Source organism: Opisthocomus hoazin, chromosome 11, assembly GCF_030867145.1.
Source record: "Opisthocomus hoazin isolate bOpiHoa1 chromosome 11, bOpiHoa1.hap1, whole genome shotgun sequence".
Classification (NCBI taxonomy): Eukaryota; Metazoa; Chordata; class Aves; order Opisthocomiformes; family Opisthocomidae; genus Opisthocomus; species Opisthocomus hoazin.
In genome coordinates, this window is record NC_134424.1 from 6,061,012 (window position 1) to 6,076,527 (window position 15,516).

Genomic DNA, 15,516 nt, shown 5'->3' on the forward strand with positions numbered 1-15,516 from the left:
CAGCAATACCCCAGGAGCCCCACTGAGGGCTGAGATTAAACATGTACAAAGATATTTGCTGAATTTGGACCTTGGGCTTGGATCCTGGCATCTAAAAGTTGGCTTTGTAAAGAGTTTCTCAGGGCTCAGCTCTGCTGGTGTATTTTTATCACAACAGTTTGTGTGTTTTGGCAGTTAAGGTAAATTACATCATTTTACTCTATCTTTATGCATTATTTACCTCATTTCCTTTTCTAAAAATACACAGAAGTTGACTGTTCAAAGATATGAATCTGAAAACAGATAAAGAAAAGCCAGCAACCCCTTGTCTTCCACTTCTTCATGTGAACCAAATCAGCCATGTCAAACCACACAGAGATGCTGCTTGTGAAAGGACTTGCTGAGGAACAGATCCCAGGATATTTTGGAGAATTAAAAAAAGGAGGAAAGTAGGAAGGGTGGGGGGGCTTCAGCTTCCTTTTCTTATGGAGGAGGGCTGTGCTCAGGAGAGTGACCATCAGCCCCACGGAGCTCTGTGCAGCTGCCTGAAGCTCTCGCCTGTCCTGGAGGCTCCATGATAGAAACATGGGAAAGCAGTTTGCACAAGCACAAAAGGAATGTGTATGGTCAAGATCTTTCTATCCAGCTCAGCAGACCTGTTCTGACAGGGGAAAGACAACTCATAACTGGGAAATCCTTTTGGATGGGAGCATCCCAATTACTTTTCAGGACTGAGCACCTTTTAGAATCTGCAGGTTCTGGTTTAGATTTGAAGCACCACAGGTGGCTTGTGGCATTGCTGGAGCTTGTGCGAGGTGGCTGTGGGAATTTGGAGTTGACTGTAGTCTACCTTGGATTGTTTCGAACATATTGTGTGCCCATACCGTAAAGTTTTATTCACACATTTGAAACTCCACCACCTGCTTTTGAAAAGAATATGGATTGCTTGCAAGCTGTTTGCTGTCATTCTCTTCTGGAGGTTTGTGTTCCACAGCAGGTGCACAGCTCCAGCATGTGAGTGCTTGTCTTGGCTTTACGACAAAATCAGCCAACTTAGCTGAAATCAGCAACAAAAGCATTCTGAGCCAAGCTGGCTGACTTCACATAAGAGTATATCCTGTTTTGCCAGTTGACCTGCAGAGGAGGTATGTCCAGCCACGGAAAGTGGTTTATTGCTGGAGGGATAATCTTTTTCCAGCTCCAGAAGAACCTGAGAGAGGATTTTTGGCATCAGCCCAAATAGCAACTCTTCCCCCAAAGGCCCCCCAAAACTGGATACCTGCTGCTAGCACACCTGGGTGAACACTGGCAGTGCAGAGAACATGAAATACAGCAAGTCTGTGCCTTGCTACCGCTCAGGTGATGCTCACTGTAGGATCTGTACATCTCAGTGTTGAACTACATAAACAGCTCCTCTTCGCTGGGGTCTCCCAGCAGAATGCTGCAGTGGGTTGGACTTCGCAGTCCATTTAGCCTGGCATTGCAGTGTTCATCCTAAATAATAAATGATACCCACTCTGGCATTTTGTACAGATTGATATCAGTGGTAGATCTCAGCAGAGAGGTGAAGTACCTTTTAAAACATTAATATTCTTCCCTTGTTATAAAGCGATTTTGCAAAGAGCTATAGTCAGTGCTGGGGTCTACCTTTCACGTAAAGAAAATAGCATAAACTCAGCCATTTTTCCCAAGATATCTTTAACCCAATTTGACTCTCATGTCCATAGGCTTTAGATATTTACTTAAGTTGATATTCAGAAAATAAGGCTTCAGGGCTAGGAATGCAGGGTGTTTTTTTCAGACTGCCAAAGCTTCAGGAAATAGATATGTTGACTAATTGTGCTGCAATGCATTTAATCTCTGGAGTTTTGAATTCTATAAATAGCTGTTGGCTGAGGAAGGCAAAAGGACTTTATTGTTCAGTTCTGCTTTGAGTTCTGCTCCCTGTCATGCAGTGGGATTTCTCACCAAACCTGAGGCATCTTAATGTGAGACATGTAGTCTGAACTAGCTTGGTTGAAAGTGGGTGGACTTCTTCATGGCTTGCTGTGAACCACATTCTCAGGTTCCTCATGCTGTGCTTGAGGCCAAGAGACCCTGTGGATTTGTCAGACACCTACCACAACCAGGTTGTGGTGTAGGTTGGTATCTCAGGGTCAAGTGCAAAACCAGTAGAGACTACTTGGCTGAAAAATTTTGCCCTGCATTCCTTCATCAACTAAATCGGAAGGTATTCTCTGCTGTTGTGCACTGGTATCGCTGATTTTCTGTACATACTTGATTCAGGTGCATCTGCACTATTTTCTGCAAGCTTTTGACTTTATTATAATCCAGCTGTAAACCAGATAAAGAGCATTTTTTTCAGCTACCATAAATATTGGCTGATGTTTCCTGTTGAAAGGAAGCTCACTCCTCTGTCTCTAGCCTGATTTAGGATTATTTGTGAAAGGCAAATGGATGCACACATCACATCAAAATATCTGTCAGGGTAATTTCCACTAACGAAGTATAACATGCAGGAAGGAGAGCATGGTGAATTTTAATGGTTGAACTAGTAGGTGGTAGTTAGAATTTCTTGTGATACAGAATGCTTTTTAGGGACATTGCACAGTGGTTGTTCATCTTCTGCAGTACAGAGCCCACTGGGGGCTGCTGGTGGTTGGAAATTAGGCAGGGATCAGCACTGAGATAGTGGTACCTGTAGCTGAAATAATGTATTTGGTATTCCTAGGGAGCAGACCAACTCTATTGCACGAATGTGCAGGAAACTTGTGGTCCTGTGAGTAAAGCAGGCAGAAAGGATCTGCAAGATGCAGAGTATACAGAAGAAAGTTTTGAAGGGTGATGTGCAAAACCTGATGACCTGAAGCTGTTACTGCATTGCTCTTGACTTGTGGCAACTTGGAGCAGAAAAGGCAAATGTTGCCACCTTCCTGGCAATGGGAAACATTAGGGAGTGCTTCTCAGTCCCTGAGTCACAATCCCAGAGGAAATGAAGGAAGGAAAAAAATCAGCTGGCAGTGAAAAACAGGCATGGGGGCCCTCAGGTGTAAGCAGAAGTGAGGAAGGAGAGGCAAGAGAATGAGCTGGATGGACAGCATTAGCAAGGTTGATGCAGTAAGTACCAAGAGAGCATGAACAGGTCATTGCTAAAACGGGTGCAATATAGCCAAGGAAATTCTGTATGAGTGTAGATGGAGATGTGTGCAAAATATGTGAGTCAAGCTGTGTTTATTACTTTGCTTTGAGAAGCTCTGGGTAGCTTGGTACTGTAGTCTGTAGAAGTGATAAATAGGAAGACCTGGCGCTGCTGGGGATAACCATTATTTGATATGAGAGAATTCTGTGACCAAAAAAAAATCGTATTTACCTAGGAGGGTCTTGTGATCCTCTTGGTTTTGATTAAGTGAATGAACAAGAGTTTGTGAAATTTCTGGAAAAACAACAGCGTATTTCTTCATGGCAATGTATTAAGGGGAATTTCCTCACGGTGCAATTGCTGTTTTAGCTGCAGTGATTTGTTTTGTGGAATATACAGGACTTGCTGTGGTGTTGCTTACCACTGCAAGGATGACAGAAGGCCCTGACCAGCGGAAACCTCCGGCTGTCACCCGAGAGAAGGTGACACCTCCCCTGCCTGTGTCCTGCCCCGCAGCCGGGAGTACATCGGGGGGGGGGGGGACCCGCAGCAGCTCTGGGGGGGTCAGCCCGGGGAGAGCCGACCGCGCGTGTTCGCGGAGAGCGGGGCTGGGCTCCGGCTGTCGCCGAAGTTGGGGACGAGGATGCTGTAACTCGCCCGCGGTCCCCTGCCCTGCGCGGGGAGGCGGCTGCGGCGCTCGGTGCGGGGCGGGACCGCGCACAGATGGCAGCGCGACCCGAGGAGCATCCGCCGCTGCTGGGAGTGGCCGCCGATCCCGACGCGGGGAGGTGCGGGACGAAGCCCTGCCCCGCCCGGGGGTGCGGTGAGGAGCCGGGGGTGGGTGCGGAGGGGGAGGCGGCGGGGCCGGGGCCGGGCTGGGCTCGGCCGGCACCGGGGCTGCCCGCAGCGCTGCGCCGAGCCCCAGCCGAGGTAAGGGCCGGGCATTGTTCTGCTGGGGGGGGCCGTGACAGCGGTGGGGGGGCCACACCCACGCGGGATCGCGGCTGGGGGGACCGGGGTGCTCCCCACCCACTCGCGGTCCCCCCCGGTTCGAGTCCGGTGTCCGCCGGGGTGAGGACCTGGGCGGGAGGGGCGGAGGATGCGGTTCCCCACGGAGCGCGGCGAAGCATCGCCCGTCGCCGCTGCGGTACCGAATATCGCTGGCTCTCGGGCGGGGAGTCTCGTTTGTGGACTGAGGGGTCCGGGGAGCTTCCCTCCCCCATCCCCGAACCTGGTGTGCGGAGCGTGGGGGGGTCCGCCGGCGCGGTCCCGCTGCCCTTAACGGAGCCCCACGGCGCGGGGTCCGGGAAGCGGGACAAAACCCGCCGCTGCCGGCCCCCCCTCCCCGCCTTTGTTACACTTGTTTTGCCTTCCCGGCTCGGCCTCGCATCCTCCCCCTCGCCCAGAGCAGCCCCTTCCCCGCATTGTTCTCCCCGAGCTTCCTCTCGCCCCCGCTTCCTCCACCGCTCCTCAGCCGCGGGTCCTGTGCGGAGGTGATGCCCTGACACGGGTCTTCCCCCCCCCCCCGCCCCCGGAGTCTTTAAGTCCAGACCTGCCTGTTTGAAGAAAATTATCCTTTTTCCGGAGTGTAACAGCCATGTCTCAATTGGACTTCAATTGCCTTTACACGGGTCTGAACTAAATTGAAATAAACTTCGCTTCAAACCTGCTGCATGGTAAGGATGAGCTTCCTGGCTGCCTACGTGCCGCTTTATATCAGTTTAAATTATACTTAGCGCTGTGCGCTTGTAGACTGGGCTTTCGAACCCAGTCATCAATATGATGTAAAATAACTCAATGCTTTACCGTTGACCTCACTGCTCCCTTGGTTTTTTTTATACATGGGACTAGGTGGGCCTTGGCTAAAGGAATGTAGCTTTGTTGGACATAGCTGAAGACTGTTAAAGTTGAATGCACTGTTCCTGGAAAAAAGTTCTGGAGCGCCTGTGGTGGCTGGAGGGTGAGATCTAGGGAGAGGCCAGGTCAGGAGATTGTTAGCACAGCATCTCCAAAAGGGTCCAGTCTCTGTCTTCTGTAGTGTGTTGGGTTTCTCTCTTGGATCCATTTGAATGTGTTTGCATGTCTGCGGGAACAGAGGACAGTGTGTAGCCGCTGTCTGGGTGACTTGTTGGTTTTCCTTTAGGGGATTGTGTTCTTTAAGCTCTGCCTTTATGAAGAGTTTTGCCTAATGGGAAGCAAAGAGCAGCTGAGATCATTCTTGTAGCTTTTGCAGGATTCCCAATAGCTGCTGTGAAATAGTCAAGTCTTCAATCAATTTTTACTTGGCTATAACTTGGGAAATCTTTGAGCAGCTGCAGGGGCATTGGCTGGAGAGCTGTGTCCGCAGGCTGGGGAAGGCTGCAGTGCTTTAGTTGTGCCTGGTTCGCACACAGGCAGGAGCATACATTTAGAAAAATGTACCTATTTTCACTTGTGTTCTCTGCTTTTAAAAATTATTTTCTTGAAACTGTCCTTTTCCTTGTCTTTTTTTAAGAGCTTATTCTGTAGAAGTTAGCAATGCTTGCCTTGGAAAGATTTATCTTCCTGCAACTCCATGGATATCAAGGTTTGGTCTATTTTATACAGAGATTCATCTTGCTAATTCCCTTGGGCTTGCATGGGTACAGCTGTGTCAGACTTGATCATACGTGATGTATTAAACACGTTAAAAACCCCTTACTGAGAACATGCACTCCAGTCCATTAGCAATACGCCTGTCACCTCGGTGAAAAGACGGGGATTCTACAGTGACCTTTTGGTGTGTTAACAAGCCCCGGAATCCCATGATTTTGAAAACATTGCAGGAGTGAATTAACTCCTGAAGTCTAAAGTGCAGGTGACCATTTTTCTGTGGTTTACTGTGAATATGCTGGGTTTGAAGCTCAGGTTTTCTTTCTGGCGAGTGAGATTAAATTGCTAGGAGTTCCCCAGAGTAAAGGCTGTGATGTCTCAGCCATAGAAATGAGGGCTTTATCCTAGGCTTTGTGCCAAAACATTAAAAACAAAACTCCACACACCATCTCTAACTCATTTTCAGTGCATGTTATTCGGTTCAGTCTTGTGAATGTGTGGAAGTGAACTGTGGCATGAAAAGGGTCTTGTGAGCATGGCTCTGTCACCGCTGTGGGACTTGGCTGATGCCATGGATGGGCATTCTTGGAGGAGGCAAGTCTACTCTTAGTTTCTGGTAACTAAATCAGCAGAAGCTAAAAAGCAGGCCCACTACAGGGCTGATATAACTTTCAAAGAGCTCTCGCATATTTTCTGTATCCTATTTTCTTCCTCCAATGCTTCTTAGCATCCATCGAATGGCAGGGAGGAGGGAGGGAAGGACCTGGATAAATTAAGTATTCCAGGATCCAGGGACTCTGTGCCTGTTGCACCTTCCCAGGGAAATGGTGGGCCAGTGTGTCAAATCCACTTGCAAGTGGCAGTGTAAACTAAAGCTGGGGGATAAACAGGTTAGAAGGTTAATGAGATGTCTGAACTTTATTGATTTTCCATACAAATTGGCTATAAAATCTTTTGTTTGCTTTTTCCTCTCCCTGGGATGCTGTGTTAGTTACATGGATACAAGGAATAGCAAAAGGGGTGGGGGTGAGGAGAGCTGTGGCTATTTGGAAAACATGGCTAGGAAACCTTGGCTGTACTCCTGAGGGCTGGGCTGATGTGTGATTTTGGGCAGAGTGGCCCTGAATTGGGGCCCTGCACCCCTCTGTCTGCTGGGTCTCGGTGCCATGGACAGTTGGTGGCCATTGAGCCATGGACAGCAGCGTGTCCTGGCTGTCGTGCAGAGCTGTACAGTCCCAGGGCTCATAGAAACCTTTTATTTAGCTCTGGTGCTGCACAGGCTAAGCTAGAAAGACCAGTGGAGGAGGAGCTATAATATGGTGTAAAATGATTTCCATGTCCCAAAGTTGTCAGGCAGCACCCCAGTCAGAGTGGCACTACTCCTTGCATAAGCCTGTGCCTAGCTTTAGAATCTAGAGCCGTGAAGCTGAAGGGAGAGGATCGCTAACTAAAGATATTGAGTTTATTCGTCTGGCTGGAAGTGCCTGACTTAACACTCACATAAATGAGAAGATGCTCAGGCCACCAATTTTTGGTCTTTGCTGTGTAGATCTGCATTCCTACTGGGAATAGATTTGAGCTGGTGATCAGAGACACTCTAGTGCCATGGGAGGGTGACAGGAGCTGAGATCCTTCCAGCTCACATGGTTCCTCAACAGTGCTGATGTCATTCAGTGCTGCTTCCTGTCCATGCTGGTTTCAGCTGACGGGTTCAGCTCAGGAGCAGCCATGGGCTGGTGGGCAGCACCAGACTCTGCCTTGATGTGACTGTGCTGGGTGGCACAGCCAGCCCAGAGCAGCAGCACACTGGGAGAAGAGCTGACTCTGGGGATGTTCTTGGTCACCCCATCCAAGAGTGGCCTAGGGAAGGAAAGACCTTGTGTGCTCAGACTACATGGAGATGAAAGTTACAGCTCCTCCTGAGCTCATTTTTTTGAGACCTTGTGGTTGAATCACATTTCAGATTTTTTTTTCTCTTGGATTATGTACCAGAATCTGAAAAATAAAATAGCAAATTCTCTAAAGGGTTAATACTATGTTTTGACTCATGTTCTGTTTTTTCTAACTGGAGTACCAGAGTGAAATTGTTTTTGTGCTTAACATGGAAACTGATGGCAGAGTGAATGGGAAGAGTTGCCTGCAGACAACAGTTTTCATAAAGCAGCCATATTTTTTGTGTAAGGGTTTCTGAGCAGCTGAGGACAGCTGTAGAGCATGCAACCCCATGAGAGATCAAGAAAGATCAAGCTTTTTAGATGACCATGTCACGGCAGGAAGGACTGATGGAGGAGAGGCTTGAGCTTGGCACCTGCATTTGTAATCAGGCTTCAGATAAACCAGCACATGCCATATGCTGGAAGATTGGTCAATACTTAAAACTATTTGCTGAGAATATGATTAAGTCAAGAGCTGAGTGCAGTAAGTAGGTCGCTGGGCATCACTGATGAGCTACGTCCTTATCTTGTGTACGTCACCAGCAGTATTGTATGACAATCTTTATCTGTAGGAACAGTTCCTTGGCTGGCTTAGAGCATGTGTATCTATTTTTCAACAGGCTAGGCAGTTTGCATCTGATGTAATGGTGAAAAGCCACAGGCAAAGCTGTTTTTGTTTGGTTGCAGCCATTTCAAAGCATTAAGCTTTCCACTTGCCCCAGTAGCAATGCATCAGTGCTTTCAGCAATGGTTAACAGTTCTTTGGTTAAAAGGTACAGGTTATAGAAAAAAGGGATTTCTGTTTTCTTTTGCTATTTAAAGTGACACAACAAACCATCAAACCATAGTTCCTTCAGAATTGTGGTAATTTTTGGAAAACATAGACTGCGCAGTGAATACATGCAAACTGTAATTTCAGTCCTTTGTCTTCTGTGTAGTCAGTTTACAGGGCAAAGTCAGGAAAGGATATAATTTTATGCGATGGCCTCTTTGTTTAGAGACTAAACCGCAGTAGGTTGGCTGTACATAGAGCTGACAAGAGCTTCAGATTTTCAGCAGTTGTCAAAACTTCGGTGCAAAGGAAGGGGAATGTTGAAGGGGGAGAAGAAATGCAGTCCTGCTGGGGTTATCTTGTTAGCTATCTGTCAGTTTGACAAACTATTATAAAAACTGTTGTCTGAGAGTTTGCCAAGATGCCCCAGAACTCAAATGTGTGAAGCCCAAGTTGATCTGGGTCCTTTCATTCCTCTGCCAGGATAGGACTGATGGCTACTACACCCCTCTAATTCAAAGCTGATTTTATTCAAACCCTTTAGGTAAGTTTTGAGATCTTATGGTCTAGTTACTTAGCCAAAAGAATTATTTCAGCTGCTGCTTGTTGGTCTTGGAGTGAGCAGGTGATCAGTTAATGCAGCTACTGGTCAGCAGTGATCAGTTCAAATCATTGCAGCCTGGTCATGCTCTGCTGTGTGGCTGTGCCTTTGCGGGGGAGATGGGGATCCAAAGCCCATGTGTAAAAATGAAAAAAAAGTAGCCCTACAGTTTCTCATGCTAATGTTTGAGCTGTCTTTATTTCCTTTGAAAGCCAGTTCCATAGGCTGGTTAATCCCCCCGTATATAAATCTTTCATACAGTTAATCCTTTATTTTTTTCAGATCCCAGAGTAGAAGAGATGGTTTTAGAAACAAATCCATTTACCTTGTGATGTATTGAAAACAAACCCCTTTTATCTGAAAGCAGAAACAAAGCAAAAACACAGACACATTTTTCTGTGTAGTCTTGGTCGTTATTGCTGTATGGTGCTAAAAGATTTCAGAGCATTATTGTCTCCCCAAAAACTTTGAGAGAGATTACTTTCAAGGCTTTCAACACTGAAAAATGTTATAGAAAATCAAGTGACAAAAGATGCAAAACTGATGATTAAATCTTGATACTCTTGAAGTTAATGGGAATCTAAAGGCTAGGATTTCGCCTGGAGTTTGAATTATCTCCTTGGAACACTGAATTTATGCGCTTTTGGAGATGTCATTGCGTAGTTTTACTGAGATAGCAATTCCCAGGTATTCTAGCTTTATTCATGAATGATCCAGCTGATTCCCACTCCCACCTTGAAGTGGAGCATAAGATTAGGAAAAGGACTCCTGGAATATTTCAGTTATTTTTAAAATAGTAGATTAAACAGCATCAGTGAAACTTGTGCATACTTTTCCTTCTTTGCCAACAAGTCCTAGAAGGACTTGGAGAGACATTAGAAGTATCTTGGGGCAGAGACCACTTTCTTTAATTCAGAAACAAGTCTGAAAGTAATAAAAATAATCAGTGGATATCTTGGAGAGTGTTTTCACTTATCAGGCTGCCCTGGTCCTGAGAACACAGCAGAGGCTGTTGGTCTATACTCAGACCTTGCGGAGTAGTTTCATATGGCAGTGCTCGATGTGCTTGTTTCTTTGGTTTCAGGCTCAGGTAATGGAGAGGTGGAGGGTGATGGATGTAGTAGAAAGATGTAGGGTTGCTTTAGAGCAGGAAACAAACCCAGGTTGGGAAGGGGGACAGGAGTCTAGAAAACCAGGAGGAAGAGGAGGAGAGCAGCTAGGCAGGGTCATTGTTCTGGGCTGGGCACCGCACAGAAGGCGGCTGCCATCCATAATCTAGCCTTGGGCTGAGATCATAGCCTATTGATGTATTTTACATGACATAATACCTCTAGAGGCATTGCAGTACTAAATGTATAGGTTAGATGAACACGGTTACTGCATCCATCTTAACAGTCCTGCTTGGATGTTATGGGAAGCAGATGTACATGTTCGGTAGCTGTTGTGCGAGAGAGCAGGGACTGAATCAAACCAGTAAAGAAAGAAGTTCTTATAAAAGGTAAAATGTGTTAAATCTCAAAAGATTTCAACAAAAAAGAGGGTGTAAGATTAAACCTTGACATGGCCTGTTGTGCTGTTTGTCCCTGAAGGCAATAATGATGGAAAATGGGTCTGGAGCTTGCGAAGCAGCTCCAAATGGTCCCTAGTGCACCGAGATAGTTGCAGTAATCTAATGATTTGGGGTGTTTTTCTTCTTACTTTCTTCTGACATTTTCTGCTTACTCTATTTTAGTTTAGACTTCTGTTTGTAGTTTAGAAAACAAACTACAAACCCCTCTGGATTGCAGATCCAGTGACTTAAGCATCTTTAGCTCTGACACTGAGTTCTCTCTTGTGTGTAATATGAAGGAAATGTCTTTGCGGGGATGCTTGCCTGAGAGCAAGGCCTGGCTAAAAGCAAATTTTAAATGATTAGAATTTTAATAATACTCTTTCAGTAAAATGACGGCACCACAAATGATAGATGCATATGGAGCAGAAGGGTGAAGCATGGGAGATGCAGAAGGATGTGCTGCAGTGGGAGTCTTTCTAATCTGTACCATATTACTCAATTTTACAATAAAACAGAATAAGTGTTTTGAATCATTTGTTCCTCCTCCACTGTCAAAAAAGCTTAGCAGATAGTTGATAGAATCTAATGTTGTAGCAACTAAAATACAATTGGTGTTTATTGTAAGCATCCTCGTTAGTGGGGTGGAGAGATGTGTGTATGTGTCTGCGTAGCTAATGTGTTGGAGAGTCTGAATGCCTGGGCTTGGTTCATCTTTGTCTTCCGAAATGAATGTTTTTTTTATCGAGGTAACTGAAATTTTTCCAACTTTGCTGTTGTCTCAATCATCTTGAAAATCAGTTGCATCTTTATCTGATTTAATAGTCAGTGTTCTTGTGCACAGGAGAAAGTTTGGAGAGGTTAACCTTTCCTAATCACTTCTCTAGCCCCACCTGATTTTACTTGCATGGGAGGTGGAAACAGGAAGCTCCAGGAGGTGTCTGCTTGGCAGCCTGGAGGCTGACGCATTATCTGGCATGGAGCAAGTGGTTATGTGCTTATCGGTCAGTATTTCCTAATGCTGACCGTGTGAGTCTGCCTCTCCTGGCAGCAGCGTAACTCCCTTTTGATGATTTAGCTTTCCTTGTATTTACAAGGAAATCACCGTAAGGGTTGGATGTGAGTATCTGCTGCAAACACAAGAGGAGTCATCTAGTGACAGGTTTCCATGAAACAAAGTGAATTGAAGTTGAAATCTAATAAGTAAACGTGTCCTCATTAGCTTGGGACATCCAGGGGACTTGTACAGATGGTTTTGTAGGCAATAGTGTGAACCTGATAAACACACTAGTGTCAAGGCTTCCTAAGTTTGTCACTTACATGAATTGATTATCACTGGGGGAAGGAGAGGAAAACCCTGGGCTTTCTCAAATCGGCCTGACAGCGGGTGTGGGGAGGGAACAGGGAGTGTGTGTGTGCATACTGGGGGTTACTGGCATAAGATCCTACTTCTTGGTTGCAAATGTTGCTCATCTTTCAAAATGTTAGTGCCCACTGCTTCAGTACTACAGACCTGCAGGAAGATCTGTCGTGATGCACTGCACTACTTGTTTTAATGACCTTTAGGGACAGGGATTTCTTGATTGTCCCCCAGTAGTCAAGGAGGGGATGCGGGTCAAAGCCATGTGGGTATGTGGTGGGACAAAGGGCTGCTGGCATGTGAGTGTATAATCTAGATCTGTGTGTGAAAAATGAAACTGGAGGAAGAAGAAACATGGAAGGAAAAAAGAAAAAGGTCCTGCTGCGGTGTCTGGTGTATCAGATCTCAATTTATTGTTAACCAAGCCTGTTTCATAACCAAGGTATTTGAGGAAATCTTTAGGAGAAACTATTCAGCCAGGCTAAAGTAGGCTTCATCTTTAACCCTGGTCTGGAGTACACCGAAGGTATCTTGCTACCTGAAGTTAACTTGGTTCCTTCTGCTTTGAGCCCTGGGGAACCGGTATTAGTAGTGATTTTTAACCCCCTCATTCTCAGCCTGAATCTTTTTGCAACGCAGCATGACTAGCTTTGCTTAATGGCAGAAGTGGTTGTTAGCAATGCATTAACATCTTGTCTTTCCCAAGTTAGAGCCTCTCACAGCATCGTGTGCTTGTTGTGGCAAGCTGCACCTCTCCTCTCCCTGCGGGAGCAATCCCTTCCCCTGCTTCCAACTCCCCCATGTTCCTTGAAAGGAACCTGGGCTCTGCAGCAGCTGAGATACGGTATGTTTATTTGACTACGTTGGAGGGTGTCATCTTTGCTCTCGACTAAACCATAGCTGCGTGGGATTTTAGTGGCACTGGCAATAAGCCTCCCAGTTTGCTTTAACAGTTGTTGTCTCCAGCTCTGCTGTTTAAGTACAGGGTGGTGGGGCGTGCTGTGTGGCAGACTGCGTGTCTGGCACTTCCTCTGCAAAGTTGTGCTTGTTTGGTTTTGTTTTTACATACTAGTGGTGTTCTGCAGTCCTGGCCTCCTAAAATAAAATGTGGAAAAAAAAGACTTCAAGTAAGAAGAGCTAGCCATGGGTGGGACTGAGCTGGAAAGAGCAGCCAGAGGTGAGCGGTGTTAAATGAGTGCGGTGCGGAGCAGCAAGTGTGGAAACAGTGCAGGGAATGAACTGTCTGGCAGTTTACCCTTAGAAAGTTTCCCTCAGTGAGTCCAGGTAAGTGGGATCTTAATCTGAGCTCTGTACTCCCAGCACACCCAGCCCACTGCTGTGCTGGGTGTGTGCAGCCTTGCTGAAGGCGGGGGGAAGGTATCTACTGCTGCTGTGGCTGTTTCTTTGTCTCAGGAAAAGATGTGTTGTTCTTTTACCTTAATTGTGCAAAAGCATGAAAATGGGCCTAGGAGATATGGTCTGTTTTCTCAGCTGAGACCCGAACTGTGAAAACTGGAGGGAGAGATGCAGGTGGCAGGGTGGGTGGGTGCAGCATGAGGCTCAGTATCTGGAGTGTAATGGTGCAACTCCTACATGACAGGTTTTTGAGATGGGTATTGTGAAGGAGCAGTAGTTGCAGGCTCAAACCTCGTCTTTGAGTTGCCAGGAATTGCATGTAACACTTTCCCTTTTTCACATGCCAGTAACTTTAATAGTTGCAATGCATCCTTTTAAATATTGCTACAAACCTACTCGGAGTCCCTGACTAATGCTTAGGTGTGTTGGCTGGTGTTGTAACAGCTGATCTTAAACAAGAATGGGCACACCTTACTCAGTGGTGGAGCTATGAAGTGCCTTCAACACATAGCAAGGAGGTAGTAGGTTACTGGAGGAGGAAGGTCAGACACTATGGTCTGACCTAGCTGTGTAGTCCTCCACACCACTGCAGTGCAGTGGGGTCTGGCCCTCACACCTGGATTTTAGGTACGAGCCTCCCTCTACCCATGTGGTTTTGTAGCCTTGGGGCTGTGCAGAACTGCCAGATGTAACAAGGAAATGGCAAATGAAGGTGTCTGCAAAAGTTAAGATCCTGGCTCCTTTCTCACAGGAGGAGTCTTATTTGCTTCCCTGAGATTCAGAGGAGGAGATGGAGCCACAGGTATAAACTCCAGTCATTTCCATTTAGAAGAACGTACTGGTGGACCTAAGGTAGTATCTGCTGGCGGCACCATCGGCTGTGCTGCTGGGATGTTCCTAAAAACATGTTACTAAAACAAGCAGTCAAGTAGATTGTTTTACACAACAAACTGGAGAGAATAGGAGGAAATTGGGATTTCTGTTTCCTGTGAACTTCGTACAGGACAGCAGGGCATGCAGCTATAAAATACACCGTGTGTGTGTACTGTGTTTTGTACTAAAGGGCTGTCGCTGATGCTTCACCAGGACACTGAGATCATACTGTGGTTAAATTGCCGGCAAAATCCGTTTTATCATTTGTGCCTGTTCTCTTCCTCTGCAAAACTTGCCTGAGTAAAAGTACTGTTCTGGGTCTGGCGTGGTGGTGTTTGGATGTGCTGCAGGAGTGTGTGCGTGGCTACTGGATGGAGATGTGCTTTGTGCTGTCTCCAGATGTTCCTCTCAGCACCTCCCAGGCCGGTACCCTGGAGCCATCAAACCCTGGGGACTCTCCCAGGTCTGGGGAGTGGGCTTAGGGCAGCTCTGCCTCCTGGGGCAGGTGGGAGTGGAAACTCCTGTTGTGCAGGAAGAGATGTCTGATAACACTCCAGGCACTGCTCTGCCCAAAGCAGCTGATATCTCCTGCTTCTGGAAAAGAATAAAAGGTTTGGGAGGAGGAGGTGGTGTCTGGCTAGGAGGTCTGTAGTAGATCATTTGTAACACCTGTGTGTAGCCTGTTGTGTTCCTCTGGGGCTAAGACAGGTGTAAGAGTAGCTTTCAGCAGCAATGCCTGTCACCCTAGGCTTGAGGGACTTTTAATGCTGCACGTTGCGTTCAGTCCCTGATATCTCTGGCTCTTGTGCAGGCCTTGCCCATGCAACTCATGCCATACCCCTCCCAGCTCTGGAGCTCCCAGAGTCAGTCTGATGCTGGTTATCGTGTGGGTTTAGCATAGCATAGCCTGCCCCCCAATAAAGAGAAGCTCACCTGTAATTACCTCATCTTACCCGATTTCTTTATCCTGAGAAGTTCTGCATGTTTGTGATGGGTACCTTCATTTGTGGAGCCTGAGACACTGTCCCTGAGGTTTGTGACTTGAAATTCAGAGGTTAATTCTGTGTGGAATAATAAAGAAGGTGAAAAATGCTTGTGCCTAGGGAGAAAAATCATGGAAAGCTATAACCAAAGCAAAATCTGTGTTTTTATTTTCATTTTGAGGACTTGTAAAAGATCTGCTTGAAATGCTTCCATGCTTTAGTTGTCTCTGATGTGAGCTGGCTCTTGTAACTGGTGCAGTAACTCCTGGAGTAAATGAGAGCTGCAATTCCAAATCAAGAGCAGCTCTTCACAGTGCAGGCCAGAGCTGCAAAGAAATATCAAAGCGAGAGGGGGTTAGCACAGGGCAGTGCAAAGAAACCCCAAGAAGGATGTTTGGG

At 46.5% G+C, this 15,516-nt stretch overlaps 1 protein-coding gene across 1 annotated transcript in view; it reads left to right on the plus strand.

The window, feature by feature from the left end:
- Nucleotides 1-3,926: 3,926 nt before the first annotated feature.
- The window catches only part of FRMD4B (FERM domain containing 4B), a 135,849-nt gene continuing 124,259 nt past the window's right edge, over nt 3,927-15,516 (plus strand). The window contains exon 1 of the mRNA XM_075432478.1: nt 3,927-3,941. The gene's annotated coding sequence lies outside the window, so the exon portion shown is untranslated. The remainder of the gene's footprint in view (nt 3,942-15,516) is intronic.